This window comes from Pongo abelii, chromosome 1 (assembly GCF_028885655.2).
Source record: "Pongo abelii isolate AG06213 chromosome 1, NHGRI_mPonAbe1-v2.0_pri, whole genome shotgun sequence".
Classification (NCBI taxonomy): domain Eukaryota; kingdom Metazoa; phylum Chordata; class Mammalia; order Primates; family Hominidae; genus Pongo; species Pongo abelii.
In genome coordinates this window covers 27,849,274-27,856,215 of record NC_071985.2, presented here as the reverse complement: position 1 = coordinate 27,856,215, position 6,942 = coordinate 27,849,274, and the positions used below count along the sequence as shown (strand labels likewise).

The window sequence follows — 6,942 nt, the reverse complement described above, 5'->3', positions numbered from 1 at the left end:
AGAAACCTAGAAAACACTCGGTTGGCCAGATGATAAGGATTAACACCATCAGGGATGAGGCATGTGGATATCGAGCATCCTTTTATATGATATAACAAGAATAGCACTTTACCTCTGTGGTCTTCTAGAAACCCATAATCTCAAACTGACCATGAGAAAAATATCAGAGAAACCCAAATTAGGGACATGCTACCAAATACCTGACCAGTACTCTTCAAAAATGTTTAGTTCCTAACAAACAAGGTTAAGATGGAGAAATTGTCACAGATTGGAGGAGATGAAAAAGATATGATGACTAAAAGCAACATGTCATCCTAGCTTGAATGGAGGAGACGAAAAAGATAGGATGACTAAAAGCAACATGTCATCCTAGCTTGAATACCAGAACAGAAAAAGAACGTTTATGGAAAAATCAGTGAAATCCAAATAGACTATTTTAGTTAATGAGAATTTCTTTGTTTTGATAAGTGACCATGGTTGTGTAAATGTTAACATTAGGATGTGCCAAGTGAAGCTTTCTGAACTGTCTTTGCAACTCTTCTGTAAATTTAGCATTATTTCAAAATAAAAAGTTTGGGAAAATTATGGTTGGTTAAACAGGCATGAGCTGAGAGTTGAGGTTTTCTGAGAGTTTCCCAAGGGCTTGGGGATGATGGAGAAAGATATTTCTGAATGAGAATATGGTCATGGGATGAGATTGGAATCACTTAATTTTAGTGACAGAAATAATAATAATAACAGCAATCAATATTTTTATTCAGTTCTTATTAAGAACCAGACACTGACTTGGGGAGCTTATTTATAATATTTCATGTAATCCTCACAATAGCCCAAAGAGGCTAATATTTATTTTTGTCCTTGTGGATGTGGATGCTCAGTTGTGAGAAAGGAAAAATAACTTTGCCTGGATTGTTCATGTAGGGAGTAGATCTGGGATAGGAACCCAGGTCCATCTGAATCCAAAACTCATACTCTCAATATCACATTTGATTTTAGTCTCCAGTCCAACCGAAAACCAGGGACCATGAAACAGAAAGGATTGAGTCACTCTAGCATTTAGCTTTGCTACATGGACAACAGGCTAGCTTGGCCTTAATTGCAAGGTCACCTTAGGATTTCAATTAGCATCAAGAGGGCAAACCCCAAACTGCAGGTGTTTCTCAAGCCTCTGCTTGTATAATGTTTGCTAACATCCCAGGTGCCAAGGCAAGTCCCACGGATCATGGAGGTTCAGTGAGTGGAGAAACTGACTCCCATTCCTGGTCAGAGGACCCGCAGTATCACATTGCAGAGGACTGGAGCTGGGTGGAACACAATTGATGACCTCATGGGCACTTGGACGAGGAAAAGAGAGGCAGTGCAAATGCAGGTCTTTGGAGTTCTGTTCGGAAGGTTGTTAATGATCTACCCTGCCTCTAGGCTGAATCCTGAGATGTGGAGATTTGGACTGTGTAGATGGAGAAGGGTCAGGGAAAGCCTGGTGGAAGATGTGTGATCAGGCTATACTGTGAGGCTGCCAAAGCTCAAAACAAACTAAAATAGGACAAGCTGTGGGAAGAACAGATGAGGAGGCCTTAAATGCTAAGCTCAGACACTGGGCTTGCTGGGCCAGGAAACCCCCAGCCAAGGATGGGTTCTAACTGATTTCTGTGTCCCGAATAGAGCCTGACACCAGGTAAGAATAAGACTGTGTGTTAGTAAGTAAATACATGAACGTAATGTAGTGCATGGGTGGCTATAATTTATACAATCATATTTGAAAAGAAGCATGAACAATTTTAGTTTTAAAGGATTAAATTACAAAAAGTATGCTAAAAATGAAGATTTCATTTTAGAATAAAATATCCTTTCTATTACATCTTGCAAACTACCATTCAATAAATTGTACATGCATTTTTTTTACTTCTTTGAAAGTAATTGGCTTATTTAACGATTTGTATCTTCTTGAGGTGACTTTCTTTTCATCATAAAAACCCAGTTGAGTACTTTGTAGCAATTTACATTTTCTTCCTTCCTGTTTATAGAGTACAGAATGAATATAGGCTCTTATTCTTACACCAAATAACTACATAAAATGCCAAGACTCTGGTTAATTAACAGTGGATCTTTAAATAACACATGTCCTCCAAATAAAGCAAGTCAGAACTTGAAGTGCCCAAACATGTCATAGGTGACTGATGATGTGTACCTAGTGACCCAGTAAATTGATAAGTTCACCATGACAACCATTATTTCAGATAGCTGCACCATAGGCAAAGCAGAAGCTGACCAGAGACCAGATATTTCTTGCTCTCCATGCACTGACCCAGAGAAGAGCACAGCAACCAATAACAGCAGAAAGTATTGGTGCTTGATAGTGCTGCAGCAGCATTGAATTTACTTGAAACTCATTCTGTTTGGTTTCTGCCCACACTGGATAAGGGGGTATAACTAAAACACTGAGAGCAGAAAACATCCTTCCAAGGACATTAAATTTCACATTGTAATAAGAATTTAGGATTACACCTAAAGTTACAGGAATCAGTGTTTGTGTTATATTCTGGTGGCAGAGGGTCTGCATGGCCATAATCACCAGTGTAACGATGGCCTTGATCAGCTGATGGACGCCTGTGGAGTTGCCCTGCAGAGAGAGGTTGGTGAAGACCTTGTAATCACTGAAGCTAAAGGCCAGAAGGAGGATCTTGGGGTGGCAGACATGTTGAGGCAAATATAACCAATTTCTGGCAGATGTGCAAGCCCAGCCAGGTAACCACAAGATGCCCCAGGGTCAGGTTCATGTTAGGGATCCTTTTGTTGATGAACATGATGCAGATGGACACCACCAGGTTGTAGAGGGGCCTAGTGATGATGCTTGCTTTGTGCCACTGTTACCAGGGGTCCTTGCTTCCAGAGCTCCCAAGATGGTGGCGGCCGCTTCCAAAATGGTGGAGGGCCACTTACAAGATGGCGGCAAGCCTCAAGCCTAGTGTTCTCTGACCTGGGGTTCTTGGCCTCATGGATTCCAAGGAACGGAATCTTGGGCCATGCGGTGAGTGTTATAGCTCTATTAGAAGCCGCAGGTCACGGAAGAGAATCGTGGAACCCAGTGACTAGTGTTCAGTTTGATTAGGATGAACCTGGGCACTTAGCCGTGCAGGAAGGGCAAGCCTTTAGCCCAGTCAGGAGTGGCAATAGGCGCCTCACTGGATTAGGAGCACAGCAGACACCCTGCCTGATCTGGAGGGATGGAAGTCAGTGGCGGGTCTGCGACGGTGGCAAACAGCAGTGGTGGATGGCGAGCGAAAGCTCAGCTTGAGCCATAACAAACACAGACCAAAAGAGAGTGCAGTTGCAAGATTTAATAGAGTGAAAACAGAGCTCCCATACAAAGGGAGGGGACCCCAAAGGGGTAGCCATTGCTGGCTCGAATGCCTGGGTTTATATCCGGATCATTTTCCCCCCTGCTGTGCTCTCAGGCACTAGATGATCGGCTATTTCTTTACCTCCTGTTTCTGCCTAATTATCATTTTAGTGAGCTCTCTTTACTATCTGATTGGTCGGATGTGAGCTAAGTTGCAAGCCCTGTGTTTAAAGGTGGAAGTGGTCACCTTCCCAGCTAGGCTTAGGGATTCTTAGTCGGCCTAGGAAATCCAGCTAGTCCTGTCTCTCACCACCATAAAGAGCAGCACACTCATCATCTTCCAGGCAAGCAGCCATCCCTCAGCACACACCACTACCTCAGTCCAATCATGGGTACTCTTGAAGACACATAGTTGTAATTGGTAAGAGATTCAGTCCTTATGGTAGGACAGGAGTAGATATTTTAGTTCACAAAGGATTTGGAATTCCTCAAATCACTTTCTTGGGGCATCTCTTTGCTTTGCCCACACAGTGACCCTTTGGGAAATGGCACCAGGCATCCCAGGCTGGTGCTTCAAGTGGGAATATTAAGGTAGGATGTGGCAGATTCTACCAGATAGAATATCACTATGCTTCCTTCCAAAGACAGCCTTATTCCTTCTACCAGATAGAATATCACTATGCTTCCTTCCAAAGGGAGCCTTATTCAACTCCTCTCTGCAATTGTTGGTATACAGAATGTGCCAAAGGTCCCAAGGAGAATCTTAAACTCTCACACCACATGTGACCCAATGGAATGCAGAAGGCAGGGCCTCCTTCCGGAAACACATCAGCCCCAGTCCTAGCTCCAATCCTTCTTGCTGAGGGGCCTCAGCTCTGTTACCTACACCCTCTATGTCTCAGTTTTCTTATAAGTAAAACGGTAATATTAATAGTAGCTAGCTCATATGATTAAAAGGATTAACTGAGTACATAAAGCACACAGAACATGCCTGGCACAGAGTGGGTGTAACTGTCTCATTAGTGACCATGACTTTGAATAATCAATTGCAGGAGTCCTCCTGGGTGGCAGGACTATCCTTTATATATATATTCCAAAACTGTTTAATGAGAAGAAATACATTTCAGTTAAAAATAATTTATATTATAATATCCTTTAGTTGGGTTTAGTTAGGTTCCTGTTGTTAATTGAAAGTGCTCCATATATGTTCACTGCAGCACTATTCACAACAGCAAAGACATTTAATCAACCTAAATGCCCATCAATGATAGACTGGAAAAAGAAAATATGATACATATACACCGTGGAATATTCTGCAGCATAAAAAAGAGTAAGATCATGTCCTTCACAGGGACATGGATGGAGCTGGAGGCCATTATTCTTAACAAACTAATGCAGGAGCAGAAAGCCAAATGCCTCATGTTCTCATTTATAAATGGGAACTAAATGATGAGAACACATGGACACATAGAGGGGAACAACACACGCTGTGGCCTTTTGGAGGGCGGAGGGAGAGAATCAGGAAGAGTATCTAATGGGTACTAGGCTTAATCCCCGGGTGATGAAATAATCTATACCATAAACCCTCATGACACAAGTTTACCAATATAACAAACCTGCACATGTACCCCTGAACTTAAATAAAGTGTGGTTCAGGGACAGTTTTTATCCCAAGGGGCATTTGTCAATGACTGAAGCCATGTTTGCTTGTCACAACTGAGGGTGTTACTGGGTGTAGTGAGCAGGGGCCAGGGATGCTGCACAGTACTCTACAACGCATAGATAGCCCCTGACGACAAAGAGTTATCTGGCCCAAAATGTCATTAGTGCCAAGATTGAGAAACTGCTCTACAGGACCTAGTAAACAGAAATAGTCAGCAAACAACTGTATTCCCATTAGGCAAAAGAACATTCTCTCTTCCAAAGGAAGTTAGGGGATGAGGACAGTGGCTCATGCCTGTAATCCCAGTACTTTGGGAGGCCGAGGCTGGTGGATCATGAGGTCAAGAGATCGAGACCATCCTGGCCAACATGGTGAACTCTGTCTCTACTAAAAATACAAAAATTACCCAGGCATGGTGGTGCACACCTGTAATCCCAGCTACTAGGGAGGCATGAAAATCACTTGAATCTGGGAGGCAGACGTTGCAGTGAGCCAAGATCATGCCATTGCACTCCAGCCTGGGCGACAGAGCGAGAGTCTGTCTCAAAACAACAACAAAAAAAAGGAAGTTAGGTAAAGCCAAACATGCAGCCTGGAGTCGGGCTTGTTGTGCTGATTTTTTCTGTTGCTGATATATGATTGTAAGCTTTCTTTCCGCTGATGTTTTGTGGGAAGGGTGTCCAAAGAGCAAAGGGAAGGAGAACAGAACAATCAGAGAAGAAAATAAGTGTATTCAGCAAATTATCCCTCCAATCCTAAAAGAGTAAAATGCTTACTTCCCTGATGAAAAAAAAAAAAGTCATTCATAGATAAGAAAAATCATTTACAAGAGTTTTTGACACCAAGCTGATTAGAGATCTCAAAGCCATCTTGGGATATCTCTAACTAAGCCTAACATTGAGTTGAAATAAATATTCCACTTACCTATTCCTTATTAAAATATTAACCATATCCACTAGAAAATGAAGCAAAGAGCTTTAAGAAGAAAGCTCTAAATGAAAAGAAACTCCTGGAGAAGTAGTTATTTTACTTAAATATCATTATATACTACTGATTTTTAATAAACACCGTACAAAATAGAAAAAGTGTCCTACTAGAATCAGAGATATCCAAGCTCTTATATTTGGGCTTTTAAACATCTGAGCTAAAGATGTTTAAAATAGTTTAGGTTTGTTTAGTAAAAATTCTCTCCCTTCCTACTAAGGATAGAGTTTATTTTCCCATCCTTGGACCTATCTTGGACCATCTGTGTGACTTGCTTTGACCAATGGAATATCAGCAGAGACCTGAAATGTGCTTAGGCAGTTTGTTTTGACCTGTGTCTTTAGGCGATTTGCCACGAGAAGGACATGGCCTGGTGGCTACTGCACCTTCAGCTTCGGCACATATAAATACATATGGAGCACACCGGACCTAGTCTCCAGCCTGGAGCCATGCCTACAGCATGAAGAGGGGCTAACTGGCCACATTCAGCCTCCATCAGCTGAAGCACAATACACCTGCAAACCTATAAGTCTGAGAATAAAGGCTTGTTATTGAAAGCCACTAAGATTTGGGGTGGTTTGTTATCCAACATTCTGATGGCAACAGCAGTAATAGATCACCAGGTCTTTGTGATTTTGCTTTTAAATAAATTCAGTAATTCTAAATGAAATTCTCAATAGATATTTGCAAATTAATATTTTTTCTATAGAAATAATGACTACTGCTTCTTTGTCTTGAGTTGTTGATAAAAATATATGTTTCATAGAGCATAAAATGGGCTACATGAGGGCAGACTTCTACAGGATTCATTTCTATAAGATGTAGAAATGTCTTTATATCACTTTAGAACTCTCCCAGGCATTTAAATAAGAGTGGTATTTTTTTTAGGAAGTTCTGTTGGCTGCATGTAAACTTTGAAATAAAATGAGCTCCAAGTTAGAAAACAATTGATATA

General features: G+C 41.5%; 1 long non-coding RNA gene across 1 annotated transcript; it reads left to right on the top strand.

The window, feature by feature from the left end:
• The first annotated feature begins 2,269 nt into the window (after positions 1-2,269).
• On the top strand, positions 2,270-6,548 carry LOC129047876 (uncharacterized). The gene is made up of 2 exons (XR_008509731.1): positions 2,270-2,632; positions 6,332-6,548. It is a non-coding gene; the product is annotated as an uncharacterized LOC129047876 (long non-coding RNA).
• The last annotated feature ends 394 nt before the right edge of the window (positions 6,549-6,942 follow it).